The following is a 20,939-nucleotide window of genomic DNA, read 5'->3' on the forward strand; positions in this document are numbered from 1 at the left end:
CCAGGCCCGCCCCTCCCTATAGGCAGCAGAAACCCTGAGGGAAGAGTCTCTGGGATTACTTCACTGCCCCTCTTCCCAGGCTCCAACTCTACTGGTATTTGGTGGTCTCGGGAAAGCCAGGTTTGTAAATCCCCAACCCAGGCAGAGGGGAGAAAAAAGGAGTAGGGAAGAGGGAGGGAGAATGAAAAAAAATGTATCTGCCTGCTATTCCAAAAGTTCCACTCCTTAAACCAGCGGCTCCCTGTATCAAGCTCAGAGTAACCAGTGCTCCCCTTGCTCTACAAGGAAGGGGCCAATTTAAGGTGAGGAACCACTGGTGTGGAAAGCAGACATTTAGCTCCTTGTACTTTCCTTCCTTTAGCAGCCAGGCCACAAAGGCGCCAGCCCTGAGGTCATGGCATGAGGAAACCAAAAACAGTAAACCTGTTAGACGAAGGAAGACAGCAGAATGCTGTCTACCCACTGTGCTTACATTTTAAATCCTATACTTGCACTCTTGTCTTTTAATATGAAACTTCAAGACCCTTATTTCCCATTGGCTGATTCAGAAAAAGTGATTTCCTAAAACATGGCATTTTCCAATCAGTCAGTACAACCAGTGGCAAGAGCATGGCTCTGAGAATCAGGAGAACTGTGCTTCACCTCTGGCTCTACAAGCAGGGCCCATGTCACTTTGGTGAAGATTTCTGAGTTGGTCTCTGCACTGTAGGCTTGTAATGGACAGGGAATATGTCTGCTAATTCTGTTGGATTGTACTCGCCCAGGCGCTTAGTACAGTGCTCTGCACATAGTAAGCTCTCAATAAATACCATGGATTGACTGATTAAACGAGCTGCGGTTGTTTTTCTGCTGGACGGACTGAAAAATAGCTGGCTAATGTGGGAGACAAAGGCCACTGCAGCTACCAAGGCAACTGCTTGCCAGGCAGTGGCATTCCGGCACAGCACTGGCACTCTGCCACTGTCATATTATGTTATTATTTCCCCTTTCCCTAACCCACTTTAATGTCGGTCTCCCTCTTGGACTGTAACCTCCTTGTGGGCAGGATTCACCCCAAGTGCTAAGTACTCTGCTCTCCACACAGTAAGCCCTCAATACTACTGACTGGTTGATCGATCAATTGTAATTTGACTGTGCCCACCAAAAATCACCTGTATGTACATTTATAAATGCCCTGCAGTCATGCCCCAGAGAGAATAAGACTGGCAGGAATCAAAGTGTGTGAGTTATGCTGTGCAAACCACTAGCAGTATAATTCATTCCTTTACATAGCTTCTTGGTCTTGAAGTCTCTAATATAGGTATTGGATAAATGTTCCTACCTGCCGAACCTTTGCTCTAGGGTTAAGGCATCCCCACAGGGACTATTGACTATACCAGTCTTGCACAGGTAAACAAGCCGATTCAAAGATGTTGTGTGTATGTCAGTAACAAGTGACATGACGTGAAATTCCATAGTCGGAGGAGAATATAATCACACTCCAAGATTATTTCTTCTTTTCTGGTTCTATTGTGGGAAAGTCTTTCTGGCTTTCTATCAGCAATGCCTATAAATTTCCACAAAATTGTTCTCATCATGAGACTGTCCCAAAAAGAAGATCAATATATCACAAGCACCCGGTCTGAGAAAAGCCAGTCGCGTCACTAGGCTTTCTCTAGGCAAGAATAACCTTTACCCGTAATGGTGCTGAAGAATAGATCAAAATATGCTCTTTAGAATAGAAGGATTTTCTGGAAACACTCTCTGTTCTAAAAAAAAAAAAAATCCCTCTAATATGTTCCCAATTTTGCCTCACCTTCCTCCCACACCCCAGTAAATCAAAGGACCAAGTTTTTAAAGAGGCCAAAATGCCAGGCAGAAAATCATGCTTTTGAACTGGATGAGTCTTGTTGTAGAATCATGTTTAAATGCATGCCTAGCTTAAACTTTCTGGCAAGTTGTGCCCAAGTTAAAACTGGCTCAGTTATTTTATTCCTTTCAGGATCTCCAGCTCTTCTCAACAGAAGTCACTACATAACCTAGTCCCTACTGGGCAGCATTGTTTTCTTAGAGCACTGACCACTGCCTTGCTCACTGGGAAGGATCGTTTTTTTTTCCTACGTTAAATGTAACTCTGAGTTTTCCAGTGTTGTTACGATCCTGCACAGCTTCTGGATGTAAAATACAGTGGACTCCTGGAACTTAAATCTGGGCATACTCATATTTGATCAGGAAGGGAAAGAACAGGTTTGTTTTAGGAGACAGTGTCTAAATTCACTTATTTTGTACTCATCCCCGTGCTTAGTACAGGGTTTAATCAATTAACGGTTTTTATTGAACACTTACTGTGTACAGAGTATTATACTACGTGCTTGCTTAGGAGAGTACGATATTACAGAGTTGGTAGACACATTCCCTGCCCGCAGTGAGCTTACAGTCTAGACAGGGAGAGCACAAAGCAAGCATTTAAAAAACCCCACTACCATTACAACACATCCACTTTCAAGCAGTGTTTCATTTTCTGGGTTTTCTAGTAGGGGATGCCAAGAATATCTGGATTTTATCATCTGCCTTACTGTTTCTCAAGGTAAGACAGAAAATATGTGCCAGACTGCCTATTGGGTTTCTGGATCCAAAAGTCTGCATATAAACAGAATTCCTCCCACCCTCCCAAACCTTCTCCTCTTTAAAAGAATCGAATGTGTATCAACCACAAAAATAGCTGAGGTGTCAATTATCCTTTCCATAATAGGCTGGGAGATACAACCTGGAGGGAAATACTTAAAAGTCACTGGGAAAGTGTCTACCCAAACCCAGGAGTACTGTTTTAGCACTTTCATGTTCAAGGGAATCAACAGGCTTTCTGACAATAACTCTTTACTTTTCCCCTCTCCTGACTGATAAGAAAGAATATACAATTGCAATTTGGGGTGGGGTGGGGGAGGGAGTGTTGAACTGAGACTCTGGCAGACAGATGGTGTTGAAATTAAACACTGTGAACCTTGGCAGCTGTACTATGCACTCTTACACATTCTCACATCATTACTCTGGTGAGACTGCGTACAGAGCTGGCATAGATCCTGCTGGGGCTTGGCTGGGGGGAGATTTTCTTACTTTTAAACTGACCTGCAAACAACAGTCTGCCTTCATATCAACGGGAAATAAATCTTTCCCTCCTCGTCACACTTTAAGAAAAGGCATTTATTATGTGCCATGCTATTAACAATGCAATTAAAATGATGCCAAGATAAAAGTCCACTCAAATGTAGGGATTACAAAGTCTCTAGTATTGTCATTTACACGTTTCTCAAAAAACAAAAATTGGGTAGAAAAAAATCAAGAAATACAATTTACTGATTCTAAACTTTTAATACACTGAGACAGTCAAATTTTTTCTTTCATTTTGTTTTCCCCCCCAAAATCTTTCAGTGCTTTGTGTCTGGAAACTTTTGGAGAAATGAGCTGGCAAAATGCCAATTTCAACCATGAGTTTTGGCCACAATTCCCATTATAAGTTTTCTCCCTCAGGAGGCTCAGCTACAGGTCACTCTGTGCAGGTGAACTAAAAAACAAACCTAAGTAAAGAATCCTGATGTGCCAAGAATTTCCAAGTTCTAACACATTCATCGGGTAATTTTTTTTTGGATTTATAGAAAGTGCTCAACAAGCTTGGCACCTAAGGACAAAAAATGTGTTTTTCAATGAATTGCCATATCCAATAAAGAGATGATTACCTGAACCTCAGGCATCTGAACCAACGCTGATCTGAATCATGGCTGATTAACCTAAGGCTACCTAGGGTAATTGGAAAATATCTGGATAACCAAAACAACAGGACTTGCAAGAGCCCAAGCTAGCTAAACCCAAATGGGTTCAATCACCCGAAATACTCGTTAAACTGAACCAACCTTGGTTCCCAAGCCCCTGAATGGGGCCAATAGAGGAAGACTATACAGAAACAAAAGGGAGAAGGAGAAAACGCAAATCAGATTCAGTTTGGTCTCGATAAATCCAAGGACCAATGCCTTAATGTCAATTTCCTGTAGATGGTAAGCCAAATGTGAGCAGGGATCGTGTCTATCAACTCTGTCACACTGAACTTTCCCCAGTGCTTAGTACAGTGCTGTGCCCACAGTAAATATTTGATAAATATGGTTGATTGATGGAGACTAAGGCTTGTTGATCAGAATATATTTCTGGCCCTTCTATCCTTTCTTTTGAGAAAATCTAATTGATCATTTATATATCCTTGTTAGTATGTTAATTTTTACTTCCTGTCATAGTCTGAACATTTCCAACTCTCTTCAATTATTCTCCACTCCAGATACATTACTAGCAGATGGGCCGCAGCCATTAAAGATGTGTTCCCAGAGACTGAAATCCGAATTGCTTCCAGGGGTGGATGCAAGGTTTGTATTTAACTTGAATTGTAACCTAAAGATTTTCTGAGTCAACTTTCTAGTGTCCTGGACTTGGTCCTCTCCTGGATATTCCATACCTTTCAACTTTGTTGCCTTTCATCTCAGGCCCAATATACCACCTCAAGTTGCTGTTTATAAACAAACCATTTTGTTTCCTAAAAGACTTCTTGGGAACACGACAAGCACCACTAAATGTCTACTTTTTGTGATTGCTTAGTTTATGGAAGGGGATGATTACCTACTAGTTAGGGTCTTTTGTATGACTAACATCTCCGAGGCTGCTTTGAACTCCAAATTGGCCTGTTAAGCCACAAAGCTGACCTTTCTTTGCAGCTCTGCCTTAAACAAATTAGAATGAAGTGAAACTTTGCATTGAAATTTTTTCCATATATATTGCTCACATTCTTTTCTTTTTTTAGAGTCACAGCTAAAAAAAGGGGTTAGAGGATGAGTGTTACTGAATTAATATTAGAGAGTTTATAATGTTAAAAATAAAATTCCTCTCCACAAAATCAATTTTCCACATCCCTTTCCATATGGAGGGACTCTGAAAAGATCTGGGTAAATAAGCTATCAAGATGTAGCCAAATGGATTTGACAAATGCCTGAAATGGATTGGTGTCCTCCATAAAATTGGGGAAGGAGAACTGGGGTAGCGTTATTACAGGTCAAAGGGAGGAAGAGGGGACAGGGCCACTATCCCATTAGAGTAACTTGGGAGGAGGAACTGGATAATCAACCTGAGGTATAAATACCTAGCCTGGTTATGTGGTGAAAGGTTAATACTTGAGACTATGTGAGTGGACAAAGACCCCTGGAAGAAATTACACCTTCCTTTGTCTCTTAATGCCCTTTATAATGCAGGTTTTCATTGTACATTTTGAATGGAACATGACAATTAGGAGACTTTGCTCTGACAATGCAGATCTGGCTGTATCTTGAGGAGGCACTGGAAGAAAGGTGTTCACATATGTAGCTTTGGTCACAGCAAGCATACAGTAACATGAGTGATCCTTACCCTAGACTTCTCTGAGAATGCAATGTCCCCATCAGAGGAGAACTGACTCTAAGTGTGGACCTGCTTGTTTTTTTTATGGTATTTATTAAGTGTTTACAGTGTGTGAGGTACTGTACTAATGCTGAAGTAGATATAAGCAAACCAGGTTGGACCCAGTTGACTGAGTTCACAGCCTTAATCCCCATTTTACAGATGAGGTACCTGAGGCCCAGAGAAGTGAAAAGTCTCACCCAAGGTCACAGCAGATAAGTGGCAGAGCCGGGATTAGAACCCAGGTCCTTCAGACTCCCAAGCCCATGTTCTAACCACTAGGCAACACTGCTTCTCAGGGTTTTCCTGGGAGAGCAATGCAGCTCTTTAATGGAGCCTTCCTCTCAAGGTCCTACCTTTGGTAGTATTTAACAGGTTCTCATCTCCCACTGGGTTAGTGATATAGTCACCAATTTCCTAAAGTCAATTTACCCTTTTACCCTTGGCACCCTACAGCCTTAACAACCTTTTAAAAAATCATTTGAAACCATCATCATGAGTAAAGTTTATTCAGGTCACAGGATTTCTCACCAAAAGAGAACCAATCTTCACCAACTCACCAATATAACGAAACTAGAGCCAACAAAATATACTGACATTTCCTAAAACTGTAAAATATACCTCCTATGCAATTTCCTCATAAAGCTTTCAGGCGTGGAGCAAGAGGCAAACCCTGAATCACAGCCTCCGAAAGGGATATTGCAGAACTCAGAAGCAGATGATGAGCATAAGGAAAAGTGCCAGAATTACTTTTATCCTTCAGCCCAACTGATAAAGCTTCACACTTCAGCTAAGTGCAAAGTTCAGTTGAGAAAGGCTCAAGGAAAGCATGACGCAAACCAACCCAAGAGTTCCTTGCCCATTCTAATTTCCACATCGACCTTGGCAACAGTAATCATTAGCATCCAAATGCTATTATTTCAAAGTTTGGAGTGACAGTGTTGTTCCTGGGTCTCTTGGGTTGCTCATGTATTATCAACCCAGGGCAGTCCTGCTTAATTCCTGTAGATGTCAAATGCCCACAAGTCACATAGCCACTGGCACCAGCTCCCGGGCAGTGACACCTGGTAGGAGACCCAGATGAAGAACGGCATTTATGAATTCTTGATCTTGAATTCAATTATTCCCAGTCTTACATGCAATTAAAATGAATGTGTCCATAAAGAATGACTTGGTGCCTCTCAAACTTCTCAGATGCAGTGAGGCTCCAGCCTATGCCTTTGCCAGGAATGTATCACTGCCCGAATCACTGAAAGCCTGATACCTCAAACTAGTCCTTGTTCAATGCCAGAAGCAAATTTCAAGTTAATGGCAGTGAGTTAGTTACACAAAGTCTGCTAATTTCAGTTGACCAAACATTTCAAAGTCTTTACCATTTGGCATATAGAATTTATTTCAATAGCACACTCTCAACTGAGGGGGAGTCATGTTTAGTTGGCCTGCAGTCATTTAAGGACATGGTCTTCACGGGCAGGCTACTTAATTTCCAAAGTTTACAAAATGTCCTGGTCCTACAAGGTAGCCTTTTCCAGGGACTATGCTGAAAATAAGGCAGAAACCACTAGCCATTTTTTTTTTTTTTAACACCAAAGTGGATTTTTCCAATCCAGTAATGGCTGCATAATACAATACCTGAACTGTCTAGATTTATTATGTAACATTGGCTCCATGAGATAACCAGATCAATAGTGAAAACAGCATTTGAATGATCAGACTGTTTAACCTGTTGGGGAGCAGAACTGGCACACTGCTTTGAGGTGCTGGTCTGGTTTGGTAAGATCTTAAGAAAGAGAAAATATGCAAAGTTCCCAAAGATTCTACAATTTTCTGGGGCTGGGAAGGAAAGAAAAGGTTTTTTGTTTGGTTTTTTTAAAAAAACACACAACATTAGAAATATCTAAAAATAGCATAAATGAATATGCCTCTCACTCCTAACTACAGTGTCCTTATCCAAGGCTATAATCTTCCCTGGGCAATTGCAAAGCTTAGAAAAGCAGAGATCAAGTTTACTAAGTTACAGTCCTCTGTAATTAAGCTTAACCCAATAAACTAAAATAGGTCAGAGCCCAAATAGATCAATGGCATTTCATCAAGATTTTATTACATTCAAAAAATGAAATTGGGGTGCCTTGTGTGTTGTGTTGGCTGGGAGCAAAATAGATGTCTTTGGTGAGATATTTTGAAATGTCCAAAATGTAGTAGAGAAGAACACAAGATTCTCTTCACCATTTTCTCAATTCACATACCAGGTTTGGATTTTTATTTTTCAAGGTTGCAGACCCCACCATTTGCTCAGTTGAAGTGAAAATCCCCTTGATATATTTTTTTAGATCAGAGAAGCAAAAAGTCAAAACTTTGAGGGGGTTTGAAGTGGAATTCTAAGAGGCAAAAATTTGAAGCCGGTAATTCACTGTGCAAGGAGCAGTTGGAAGACTTAGCTCTGTTTTCCTTATACTGGCAAGCATTCTGTCACGGTTCATATTTTATGCATTTCAGTTTTAAGAATTAGATTACATTTCATTTGCATACCAAAAAAACCACTTTCTTCTATATTTAGATACATCCAACTCATCTGAAGCAGCTTTATACAAAAGTATCGGAATGTCATTAATTACAAAAGTTGTGCAATCTGAAATATGAAAGATAAATATTTGCAAATTAACAAGTCTACCATTCCTTCTCAACTCATCAAGCAAATTAAGTATTTGAAACCTCAGTAAGACCCTTCAATATCACTTCAGATTCTCTGTTGGCTTGCCAGGCTTTCTTCACAGTTTACATCATATAAGTCAACAATCAATCAATGGTATTTATTAAGCACTTTCTAAGTGCAGAACACAGTACTATGCGCTTGGGAGAGACCAGCACAAGAGAATTAATGGACACATTCTCTGCTCATAACAAGCTTACAGGTAAGCAAACTCTTTTACAAACATCTACATGAAACATTATTTTCTTTTGGTTCAAGTTCAAACCATAATCCACAGTTTTGGTTTTTGGGCTGTAAGCGTTAGATAAGCAAGAAATCCCCAAATCTACAAATAATACCATAAGTTCATTCAGTTTTCTTAGGTAACTCTTTTTGTGGTATTTTTTAAGCTTTTACTGTCTATCAGGCACTGCACTGAGCTGTGGGGTTGGAACAAGCTAACTAGGTCAGAAACAGTCCCTGTCCCACATGGGGCTGACGGTCTTAAACCCCATTTTACAGATGGTGTGACTGAAGCAAGGAGAAGTTAAGTGATTTGCCCAAGGTCACACAGTAGACAAATGGGGCGGAGCTGGGATTAGAATCCAGGTTCTCCGATTTCCAGGTCTGTGCTTTAAAGACCAGGGCCACATGTTCTCATCTAGCAACCTCTCCAAGAAGCCAGGACTGTACTAACACAGTTACTCACTGACAATGTTGGTAACCCAGTGCATAAATCCTTGGATCATTGCATAAATCATTACATATTTGCGGGAAAAGTCACTGGGGTAAGCACTGTTTCAGCGTTTGGTGGTTCCTGCACACACTGAGATCACCCAGAAATGCTATCTTCCAAATGGTTGGTGCTGACGGTGACAGATCCATAAAGAAATCTGTGACCTAGTTCGAAAAGACTAAACGGTTACTCTCTCTAGACAAAAATCATTCTGCCTTATGGATGCAGAATGTGCTAGCTGACCTATTGAAATACGGATTAAATACCTGCTCTTCCTCCTTTGGAGATTGTATGGTGAGTCCCACTGGGGACAAAACTGGGGATCTGATTATTTTGTATCTATTACCAGTGCTTAGCACAATGGGTTGGCAAATATAGTAAGTGCTTACAGCTATTATTTCTAAAATGCCTATCCAAATGTGCATCCAAGTGTGCACAACAAATCAGAGATTAGTTTATCCATCAAATGCAGGTTTTTACTTGAATATAAGTTCAAAACAGAATGGCTGAGGGCTTTTTGCTTTTCCACTAAGAATTTTATTTTTAGTCACTGAATAAGATTTCTATTTTAAGACCAGTGGCAAATTTAAAGGAAAATAACTAGTCCATATGTATGAATCCCACTGTAAAAGACTGTTCCAAGTACTTTTCATGGAATCTGATATATGGGCTACTTGCAGACATGGGTCATAGCAGATGTGGGACAGGGTAATTAAATAGCACATTGCATTTATGGTGGTAAATGGCTTCGGTCTTTTCTTGCAATTCAGGGAAATGAAATTCTTGTTATCTTTCTCTGTATCTTCCCTAGCTGTTTCATTCATCCTAAAATGAGTCAGACAGAACTGCATGCATGTGGATATGTTATGGGTTCATATGACTTGTAGGAGGGAAACATGCAGGGAACATGAACCATGCAGGATGCCATCTTGCTCTGAGTTTGTCCTCTACATCTCCCCAGAAACCTTAATATTTGTTAAGCACTTCCTATGTGCCAGGCACTGTACTAAGCACAAGGTGAATAGATACAAGCAAATCAGATTGGACACAGTCCCTATCCCACATGGGGCTCAGAGTCTCAATTCCTATTTTACAGATGAGGTAACTGAGGCACAAAGAAGAGAAGTGACTTGCCTAAGGTCACACAGCAGACAAGTCGCAGAGCTGGGACTAGAACCTATGACCTCCTGACTCCCAGCCCCACGCTGCTTCCTGCAAGGAAACAGTAAAAATCTTTTAGGAAACAGTACAATGGGATACCCTTAGAGCCCAGTAGGCATTCCAACATTTGATAATGTCAAATATCCTTCACTTGCTGATCCACACTTCATATTCTGTTGTTCTGTGCTTCCTATTATTTCCAGATGCTTACACTATGCAGATGTTTACACTTTGCTGGCAGCAGGCACCAGGTGTTAAGGTGAATATTCTGTTAAATACATTGTAATGATTGGGAAAACAGTCAGATTTTTTAGTTACTGAAGAAGAATCATGGTAACTGAGTTGGGGAGTTGAGAAGGAAGTAAGAAGGAGAAAGAAGGATAGGGAAGTGGTGTTAACAGGGGATGTACACAGACCATCTCAACTGTCAAGTTCAGAGTCAGAAAAACTTCATGATTCAAGTTTCCAATTAAATATGCTCTCCCAGTATGTTTATTATAATTTACGTTCCCCCCTCCCCCACCCAATGTATTTTTCAGGAACTTGCTTACAAGATATGAAATATGCCTTTTAAAAAGTCAGATATCCCTTAAAATCATCTGGTCCTGATCCTATGAAGAGCAAATTACTCAACTTATTGATACTCAATCAGTTCTTCCCCTCCTACCTTACCTCACTAATCTCCTACTACAACCCAATCAAACAAGCAGCCCAGTCCTAACACTTTGCTTCTCTAATGCCAACCTACTCTCTGTACCTCAACTTCATCTCTCTCACCACTACCTCTTGAGATGCCCAAAAAGGTTCTAGAGAGGAATTAACACTCACTCCGGAGAACAATTTTCTCTTCTGGTTGGCAAAAAGCCTTGGTCCTCAGCTTTTAAGAATTCTGTAGAAAGCAAACACTCTGGAAAATTTTCAACCCACCTATCTCTAACGGTGCTAAGAAATGCTGAAAATAAGATGCCATATTTAGGATGTATTCTTCCCAGAATGTCCTCAATCAGTGATATTTATGAGCATTTATTCTGCACTGAGCACTGTAGTAAATCCTTGGGAGAATAAAAATAGAGTTAGTAGACCTGACCTTACAAACTAGTGGAGGAGACAAGCATTGAAAGAAATCACAGATAAGGGAAGCCACAGAATATAAAGAATTATATGTTCCTGTTTTAAGGGTGGGGGGTGATGATGATGATTAGGGTACTTTTTAAGTGCTTACTATGTGCCAAGCACTGTTCTAAACACTGGGGTAGATACAAGGTAGTCAGGTTGGACAGAGTCCCTGTCCCACTGTGGGCTCACAGTCTTAATCAACATTTTATATATGAGGTAACTGAGCCCCAGAGAAATTACGTGGCTTGCCCAAGGGCACCCAGCAGACATGTGGCAGAGCGGGGATTAGAACCCATGCATGACCTTCTGACTCCCAGGCCCATGCTCTATCTACTAAGACTCTCTGGAAGAGTGAGCATCAAAGAGCTTAGGGGGTAATAGTGATGCAGAAGGGAGGGAAAAGAGGGTGGGGAGATGAGAGATTAGTCAAGGAAGGCTTCCTGCAGAAGATCTGATTTTAGTAGGGCTTGGAAGATGGAGACAGTTTAAAGATTTGAAATATTGGCGTCTTATTTTCCTATGTTTTCCTGAAGCGGAGCTCACTATTTTGAGAGTCTTAGTGTTTTTCTAAATGGGCACAAGTTGTCTCAAATTAACAGTAGTAGAGAGCAGATCATTTCCAAGAAATCTCTGATAGGGCTAAAACCCCATTTCTTAATGAAACCAACAGTGAAACATTTCACTGCTTTTAAATTGCTTTTAAAACAACTCATTTGGGGCAACTAATCTTCTGTAGCTCACCTGAATCCAACACCTGTTAAGTCACAAAAAAAGACAGGATGACCTAAAGAGCAACTGTTAAAATTGCCTCCAGGACACTTTCCCAGCTTTCTCACAGGGTGTCCAGGTCAAGAAGCGGGAGTCCCCTTTTGCCAGAAACACCAAGCGGGCCTGCCAAATACCCAAGACGACAGGTCAATGCGGGGAACATGCAAGAGGTGAGTGTTCTAAGAATTGGTGACATTCTGCCTGATATCTCTAAGAGGCAGGGGTAGAGTGTTTAAGGCTGCTGCTGCTGCCAAGCTCTCCCTCTCGCCTACCCCTCTCAGAGTTCATTCAATAGTATTTATTGAGCACTTACTATGTGTAGAGCACTGTACTAAGCACTTGAAAGGACAAGGTTGAACCCATAGTCCACCAAGTAAAGGGTCCTACTTTCCGCCTGGAAGTGCAAACTATCTTAGTCACTTGAGGAGGGGCTTTGATAAAAGAGGGTAACCCAGATGCTGTTCACAAAGAAAACCTGCCCTTATGATTGGGAGTTCTTAATGGCGGCTCCGACCATCACCATAATTCTAAAGGTGAGTTTTAAAACTTCAGTTCCTTAAAGCTTGCTTTTAAAATGGAGGACATTTTCATGGTGTTACAAATTAAGAGTGTTCCACACAGCTTTCACAAAAGTCCTTTTAAGTCAACTGGTATAAATAACTCACTCGGTCCTGCAATTCATTAGTCCTCAGCTACACCCAGTTTCATTTCATAATTAAAATACTCATGATTCAAGGCCTCGAAAAGAATGTGCAGCCCTCAGCATTGTTTCCATTACAACCAGCCCCATGGAAAACAGATGCGCACTCAAGTCGGCAGGGTGCAAGCGGCAAGCAATCTTCAGAGAACCGCAGGGAACATTCAACGCTGTCGGTGAGTTTGAGATAGAGAAGAAACCATCGACCGTTGACTGTACCTTGAGGTTTATCACAGACACATTGTTAAATGAAAAGTCGGAGCCTTTGGGTTTCACATGTGGTCTCTGTTAACAGGTCTCGATTTAGAAATGACTTTAGGATCCCCAGGTACCTGGCAACATTTTCCATCCCTCAAAGGCTTCCCAGGGAATTTAAAATATGGGATCCTTCTTAAAACATTCTGCGGGTCTTAAGTTTTATACCCTTTTTCCACAATAAAGAAAATTTCAACAAAAGGCCAGCTCAGGGTCAGGAATGGAAGGCTTTACGCTCCCAGTTGGCTGATCGTTATGCCTCCAAATACTTTCCAAAAAGGTCAGAGAGGACACAGAGGGAGTAATGACAAACTTTAACTTCCACTTCTGAGAGAGGAATTTTAAAGGTTTTTGTCCCTCTTATAGGGGGAAAAGTTTTGGGGGATTGCTCTGGCCCCCAATGGCTCCAAAATCCTTATCAAGAAATCTCAACCATAATCACTTCAGAGTAGGTTGGAGGGAAGGGTTTGAGGAGGAGCAAAAGCTCCTCTACTTCCATCCACGACTAACTAGTTCCAAGCAGTTTCAGGCTTGCCCTGCGCAAGTAAGAAAGCTGCTCCGAACCAGATGTCATCCAGAGGAACCCAGGCTCTCCCTCACAAGGCCTCAGCCAATTGGGATTTTCCCAGAATCTTGGTGGGCTAGTCCAGCCCTGGGAATGCCTAGAAAATAACAAAAAGAATGTTATCAAGCTTGTGGGAGGAGTCTCGTCTATGGCTGCTTTAGGGTCTGTCTAGCAAGACAAACAGACCTGAAACAACAGAAACAGCAGCTGGTGCTCTCATTCAACACAGGTCACATGAGAGCTATGGGGACGGGAGGTTAAAAAACAAAAAAACAAAACAAAACCCCCAAAAAAGCCCCTGCTTGGCCTCATTCAGAGAACCAGATGATATAATAGCCCAAGTTAATGAGCCTATATGCAACAAACAGCCACAAATCAGTCATTCGCCTAAGGTTGGAAGCTGAAACATACTGAGCAGATTTAAGGGGAAAGGTTTGTACGTCTTTCTTTTTAGTAATAATTAGAAGCCCAGGATTTTCAGCAGCAGGAAAAGCTCAATCTCTCCTCAGCATGAGTGGAATGCAAAAACATACCACACAGACATGGCCCTACTGGAGCTCATGTAACATGGGCCGTTAGGAGCAATTCCTTAATCAGCCCTCCCTTTACTCTGAGTATGTTCTTTGACAGACAGCACACATCTGCAGCTACGTCACCTGAATACTTTTCATCAAGTGACTATCGACCATACTTACAAGTCTGAGGGCAGCAACCTACTACTGGCTGGAAATCAGACATTATCTGATATTTATCCAGAACAAAGCCCCACAAAAAACCGGACTCCAACTGAGAAAAATATCTGTTGCACACCTCCGGAGTATATTAATGGCTGCAATCAACATTCATTGCTGTCGGTGGGTTTTTGTCTGAATCAACTCACTGATCAATGAATGCAAACTGCGGACCAGATATCTGAGGGAAACGGCCTTTATATGGAAACATTTTGGAACTGAGCAAATGGGACTGAGTTCCTGTGCTTAACGTTCAGCGTTCTGGGCTGGGTGTCTGGTAATATGACCAGATATTCTGCCTTCAGTGGGACTGTCAGACATTATATCCCTTGATCTTGTCTCCGGCCATCAAGCAGGCGGGACTAGCGAAGTCAAAGCAGGACCTTTAGACTGTAAGCTCCTTGTGGGTGGGGAACATCTTTAGTAACTCTGCAAGCACTTAGTACAGTGCTCAACGAATACCATCATTATTTTTATAATATTATGAACAAATGCCATTGATCGATTCATAGCAGCAACCACTCCAGAATGCCAGCAACTCTGGTGGAACAAAGTAGGTAAAATGGGTAAGTTATAGGTGTAGGTGAAAACAGCAGCAGTCATGTCTATTGATTCCCTGGAGTTCCTGCTGCTGTTTCCCTTTTCTTCCAGTCCCAGAGAGGGGCTGCGAACTGGTTCCACGCCAGGCAGCCGCAATAGCTGCACTCCATGCGGGTGGCTGCTGCAGTCACTTATTGCTAATTCTGCCCTCCTCCTCCTCCTGCTTCTGCTCAGCTCACAGTCCTGTATGGTGTCTGTATTGGCCTCCTCTCTCTTCCTCTTACTGTCAGGGCATCTGCTTAAACTATTGGTCCTACTCCTGAAAATCCCCAGATGGAATACTCTGTTCCCATCAAGAAAAGTGGGACTCCTTAATTGATGGTACAAAAAATTGGCCAAAGTCATCTGACTCTACTTTCATTTGAGTTTTTATTTTAATGCCTGTATCCCCCTCTGGTCTGTAAGCTCCTTGTGGGCAGGAAATATGTTTACTGACTCTACTCTCCCAAGTGCTTAGTACAGTGCTCAGCACACAATAAGTGCTCAGTAAACATCACTAATTGATTTTCTAAAACTAAACAGCTCTGCATTTTGAAGCTCTACTTCCAGTAGTATCCAACCCACTTTCATCTGTAGAGATTTCATTCCTCACAAGAAAAGAGCACAAGGCAGCAATGGTAAATAAAACCATCTTTCCTTAACAAAAATTAAAATGTAATCTTTGCCATCAGAATTATCTATGACTGTGATATTCCCATTAAATCTTTCATGGTAATGGAAAAATAAGAACCACCATGAATAATTTTTGACACTGAAATTCTGGGGAAAGGAAAGGGGAGGGAGAACAAATACACACATCATGGCATAAGGCAGAAAAACTCTAAAATAGGGAAAAGCAGAAATGTAAAGATATTGAAGTTGGAAATTCATGTTGCGGTGCAGACTGAGACCTGAGGCAAAAGACAGTTCCACTAGGCCAAGCAGTTAATCCACCGCCACGACATCCCATGTCTCACGTTGTCCCTTTCTGCCAAGAAACCCCTCTCCCAGATGTTTATATTCCCTATTTCAACAAGATATCTCTTCTGGTTATTTAAGTCATTTACACATTAGATGTGGCTGAAATAAGGGGACTCCTATTCCTGCCTTTTGGTCACTAATTCCCTTTTTCCCTTTATCTTCCCTGCCTCAGAACTTGCCAAGTGACTCTAGTAGCATGACAGGCAAGAAAATAAATCAGTTTCTAATTTTCTGCCACCTCCCCAAACCTAAAATTCACCTTCTGAGGATTATGCGTTAACTGGGAAAAATGAAGATGACGATAATGGCTCAAAATCCACTGGTCTAGTCAAAAAAGATTTTGCCTTCTGTTGTGGGCAGATCAGAGAGAAGAGGGAAGAAAGTGCTTCTTTAAGACAGATTTTCACTATCATTATTCCAGTCATGTCTGACCTTTATAGTTGATCACAGCTCTTTCAGAGTGATGAAATGAAAGGTGAAAGATCTCTTTTGCTCTTAGTTAATTAACATTGGTTAAAATGAAATTATTCCCATAATCTTACATATACTTTGGAAAAAAAACTGTACATCTGAAGAGCCATGTGGATCTTATTATTTGCCAAATGCATATACAGCCTGTTCTTAAAATAAACAAAAAAACCTAACTCTCAACAGCCAAATTCCTTTCCAATCTTCTTGCATATTACCACTCTTCAACTTTAGAAAATGTGAATCCACAATTATGAGACCCCAGCAGTTATCAGGGTTTCCCTGCTCTAGCACAACGGCAGCCCAGGATCTTCCCTTCACTTTAGGGAGGGAATGAATGTTTCTCCTCTAGCTAGCTAGTTATGAAATGTATCAAGCACTTATTCTGAGCCAAATGATGTACTAAGTGCTTGGGTAGATACAAATCTAACTGATTATGATCCCCCTCCCACACTGGCTCACAAGCTAGGTTGGGGGTAAACAGATAACAATGGACTGCAAACAACGAGAAGCAACACAGCCAACAAGCCAACAATGTTAAGACACTTAAATGAATAGACTTGAGGAGGGAGTCATTAGGCTCCCCACTGCTTCAGGCAAACAGTCCCCAGTTACAAACCACCCAGGGTTCTCCCCAGGATTCTCAAGGTTATAAAAAGTGCTTCCTTTACAATGGTACTTCCAGCTCCTGGCCGAGGAAGGCTGTAATTGGGTGGTGGTGGCCCAAAGAAGGCCAGTTATAAGACTCCCAGCCATAAAACCATCTTACCAAAAAACCCACTACCAATGCCAAGAAAAGTGCCTCATTCTTATTTAGTTCTTATTTAATGTTCAGAAGCTGTTCATGTTTCTTCTACAATATCAATTAACAGTGATTACTGAGCACCTACTCTGTGCAGAGTACTGTATTAAGTGCTTGGGAGAGTACAGTGTGATTTAGTAGACATCCCTGCCCTCATAGAGCTAACAATCTAGAGACAGAGGAAATTATTCATTCATTCATTCAATCGTATATATTAAGGGCTTATTGTGTGCAGAACACTCTACTCAGCACTTGGGAAAATACGATAAACAATAACCACTGACATTCCCTACCCACACAAGTTCACAGTTTGGACAGAGAAGAAGGGAATGGGATATATACATGAGACTGGTGATTAATTGGGTGTGAAAGATATGCACAAAAGTACTGTGGAAGGTTGTGTTTACTTAAGTGTTTAATTGGTGTACTGAACAGGCAGTAGGGGGATATAAAGAAGGGCTCTGAGGATGAGGAGAGTTGTGGTCTGTAAACTATGGCGGAGGAGTCCCAGGCATGAGCAAGAGCAAGGACAGACAAGCATGACAAGACCACCCACAGCAAGAAGGTTTATTTGAGAGAATTGGAGAGTGCAAGTTGTGGTGCGATGGGAGAAAAGAGTAGATAAATACGAGGGAGAGAGCTGCCTAAATGCCTAAAAGCCATTACTACAGCATAAAGTAAGAGCAGAGGCTGTCCCCACTTATGGGGGTGGGGGACTGGACCTGTCTTCAACACTCGAGTGAGGAGTGCTAGCAATTCATTCATTCATTCAATAGTATTTATTGAGCGCTTACTATGTGCAGAGCACTGTACTAAGCGCTTGGGATGAACAAGTCAGCAACAGATAAGAGACAGTCCCTGCCATTTGACGGGCTTACAGTCTAATCGGGGGAGATGGACAGACAAGAACAATGGCAATAAATAGAGTCAAGGGGAAGAACATCTCGTAAAAACAATGGCAACTAAATAGAATCGAGGCGATGTACAATTTATTAACAAAATAAATAGGGCAATGAAAATATATACAGTTGAGCGGACGAGTACAGTGCTGTGGGGATGGGAAGGGAGAGGTGGAGGAGCAGAGGGAAAAGGGGAAAAAGGGGGTTTAGCTGCGGAGAGGTAAAGGGGGGGTGGCAGAGGAAGTAGAGGGAGAAGAGGAGCTCAGTCTGGGTAGGCCTCTTGGAGGAGGTGAGTTTTAAGTAGGGTTTTGAAGAGGGAAAGAGAATCAGTTTGGCGGAGGTGAGGAGGGAGGGCGTTCCAGGACCGCGGGAGGACGTGGCCCAGGGGTCGACGGCGGGATAGGTGAGACCGAGGGACGGTGAGGAGGTGGGCGGCAGAGGAGCGGAGCGTGCGGGGTGGGTGGTAGAAAGAGAGAAGGGAGGAGAGGTAGGAAGGGGCAAGGTGATGGAGAGCCTTGAAGTCTAGAGTGAGGAGTTTTTGTTTGGAGCGGAGGTTGATAGGCGGCAACCACTGGAGTTGTTTAAGAAGGGGAGTGACATGCCCACATCGTTTCTGCAGGAAGATGAGCCGGGCAGCGGAGTGAAGAATAGACTGGAGCGGGGCGAGAGAGGAGGAAGGGAGACACAATAATCCAGCCGGGATATAACGAGAGCCCGTAGCAGTAAGGTAGCCGTTTGGGTGGAGAGGAAAGGGCGGATCTTGGCGATATTGTAAAGGTGAAACCGGCAGGTCTCGGTAACGGATAGGATGTGTGGGGTGAACGAGAGAGACGAGTCAAGGATGACACCGAGATTGCGGGCCTGAGAGACGGGAAGGATGGTTGTGCCATCCACAGTGATAAGGGAAGTCTGGGAGAGGACCGGGTTTGGGAGGGAAGATGAGGAGCTCAGTCTTGCTCATGTTGAGTTTTAGGTGGCGGGCAGACATCCAGGTGGAGACATCCCGGAGGCAGGAGGAGATGCGAGCCCGAAGGGAGGGGGAGAGGACAGGGGCGGAGATGTAGAACTGCATGTCATCTGCGTAGAGATGGTAGTCAAAGCCGTGAGAGCGAATGAGTTCACCAAGGGAGTGAGTGTAAATGGAGAACAGAAGAGGGCCAAGAACTGACCCTTGAGGAACTCCAACAGTTAAAGGATGGGAGGGGGAGGAGGCTCCAGTGAAGGAGACCGAGAATGACCGGCCAGAGAGGTAAGAGGAGAACCAGGAGAGGACAGAGTCCGTGAAGCCAAGGTGAGATAAGGTATGGAGGAGGAGGGGATGGTCGACAGTGTCAAAGGCAGCAGAGAGGTCAAGGAGGATTAGAATGGAGTAGGAGCCATTGGATTTGGCAAGAAGGAGGTCATGGGTGATCTTAGAGAGAGCAGTCTCGGTAGAGTGGAGGGGACGGAAGCCAGATTGGAGGGGGTCTAGGAGAGAATGGGAGTTAAGGAATTCTAAGCATCGATTGTAGACGACTCGTTCTAGGATTTTGGAAAGGAAGGGTAGTAGGGAGATAGGGTGATAATTGGAGGGGGAAGTGGGGTCAAGAGCGGGTTTTTTTAGGATGGGGGAGACGTGGGCATGTTTTAAGGCAGCGGGGAAGGAGCCATTGGAGATTGAGTGGTTAAAAATAGAAGTTAAGGAAGGTAGGAGGGCAGGGGCGATGGTTTTAATAAGGTGAGAGGGAATGGGGTCCGAGGCGCAGGTGGAGGGGGTGGCGCTTGCGAGGAGGGAGGAGATCTCCTCTGAGGATACTGCAGGGAAGGATGGGAAAGTAGGGGAGAGGGTTGGTGGGGGGGAGGGGAGAGGCGGAGGGGTGACTTTGCAATGACAGCAGCTAGATCCCAAGAGGTTTGGGGAGGGGATGAAATAAAAGAAAAGGCGAATCACCAGAGGAAGGGCTTCAAGCAAGTCAGGGGAGCAGGAGGCCTGTGTTCAAGAAGAACTTTGAGTTCTACTACCCTTTGGGAGGGAAAAAAAAATGTTGGTATTTGTTAAGCGCTTACTATGTGCAGAGCACTGTTCTAAGTGCTGGGGTAGATACAGGGTAATCAGGTTGTCCCACATGAGGCTCACAGTTAATCCCCATTTTACAGATGAGGTAACTGAGGCACAGAGAAGTGAAGTGACTTGCCCTCAGTCACACAGCTGACAAGTGGCAGATCTGGATTCGAACCCATGACCTCTGACTCCCAAGCCCAGGCTCTTTCCACTGAGCCAGCTCTCCCCCAGGCTGGAGCATCTAAGTTTTCCATGTCAATCTGAGCCTGCTGTAGCCTGGACCAAAGGCTACATTTTAGATGTAGTTTAAAAGGCTTACAGGATGATAGAGCAAGTCTCTACTTGCAGATCTGGGGAACGTGTGCTTATTCAGAACCTTATCACTTGCCTCATCCTTGGTCTTATGATCAAACATACCCACTCCCATCACCATATAAAGATTAGCATGCCCCAGAGTGGGTTCTTCCATTCTGCTTCAGAAGAGGTGAACACAAAACCCAAGTGAGATGAAGAAAGCAGGACCCAAATGGAGAGGTACTATTCCCCAAATTAACCCAGTGAAATGAATTTCGAAGTTGTAAGGAGGGGCTGAGAGGCGATTAGAGGGTCAAGGCTAAATGAAGGAGAATTACCAAACCTCCTGAATAATAAATAGTTGACATCTTGACCGAAGTTATCTTCCATCTTTAAGCACTCAATCACCTTGCTCCTCTCCTACCAAACATGCACACTTCACTCCTCTAATGCCAACCTTCTCACTGCCTCTGGCCTGAAACGCCCTCCCTCTTCATTTCCAACAGACAATTACTCTCCCCACCTTCAAAGCCTTTTTGAAGTCACATCTTCTCCAAGAGGCCTTCCCTGACTAAGCCCTCACTTCCTTTGCTCCCACTCCCTTCTGTATCACCCTGATTTGCTCCCTTTATTCACCCCCACCTCAGGCCACAGCACATTACATATACGTAATTTATTTATATCAATGTCTGCCTTCCCCTCTAGACTG

The 20,939-nt window shown here is 42.9% G+C and overlaps 1 protein-coding gene, 1 long non-coding RNA gene and 2 other non-coding genes across 4 annotated transcripts in view; 3 read left to right on the top strand and 1 right to left on the bottom strand.

Moving 5' to 3' along the window:
* Positions 1 to 8,414, top strand: part of LOC120638335 — a 28,837-nt gene extending 20,423 nt beyond the window's left edge. Inside the window, exons 3-4 of the long non-coding RNA XR_005659939.1 lie at positions 4,304 to 4,388; positions 8,006 to 8,414. This is a non-coding gene — a long non-coding RNA (uncharacterized LOC120638335). The remainder of the gene's footprint in view (positions 1 to 4,303; positions 4,389 to 8,005) is intronic.
* NR6A1 (nuclear receptor subfamily 6 group A member 1) overlaps positions 1 to 20,939 on the bottom strand; it is a 201,397-nt gene that overhangs the window by 121,862 nt on the left and 58,596 nt on the right. The gene's annotated exons all lie outside the window — the stretch shown is intronic.
* MIR181A-2 (microRNA mir-181a-2) lies at positions 12,775 to 12,835 on the top strand. Its single transcript, NR_127398.1, has one exon. It is a non-coding gene; the product is annotated as a microRNA mir-181a-2 (primary transcript).
* On the top strand, positions 14,273 to 14,332 carry MIR181B-2 (microRNA mir-181b-2). The gene has a single exon (NR_127397.1). It is a non-coding gene; the product is annotated as a microRNA mir-181b-2 (primary transcript).

This window comes from Ornithorhynchus anatinus, chromosome 4 (assembly GCF_004115215.2).
Source record: "Ornithorhynchus anatinus isolate Pmale09 chromosome 4, mOrnAna1.pri.v4, whole genome shotgun sequence".
Taxonomy (NCBI): domain Eukaryota; kingdom Metazoa; phylum Chordata; class Mammalia; order Monotremata; family Ornithorhynchidae; genus Ornithorhynchus; species Ornithorhynchus anatinus.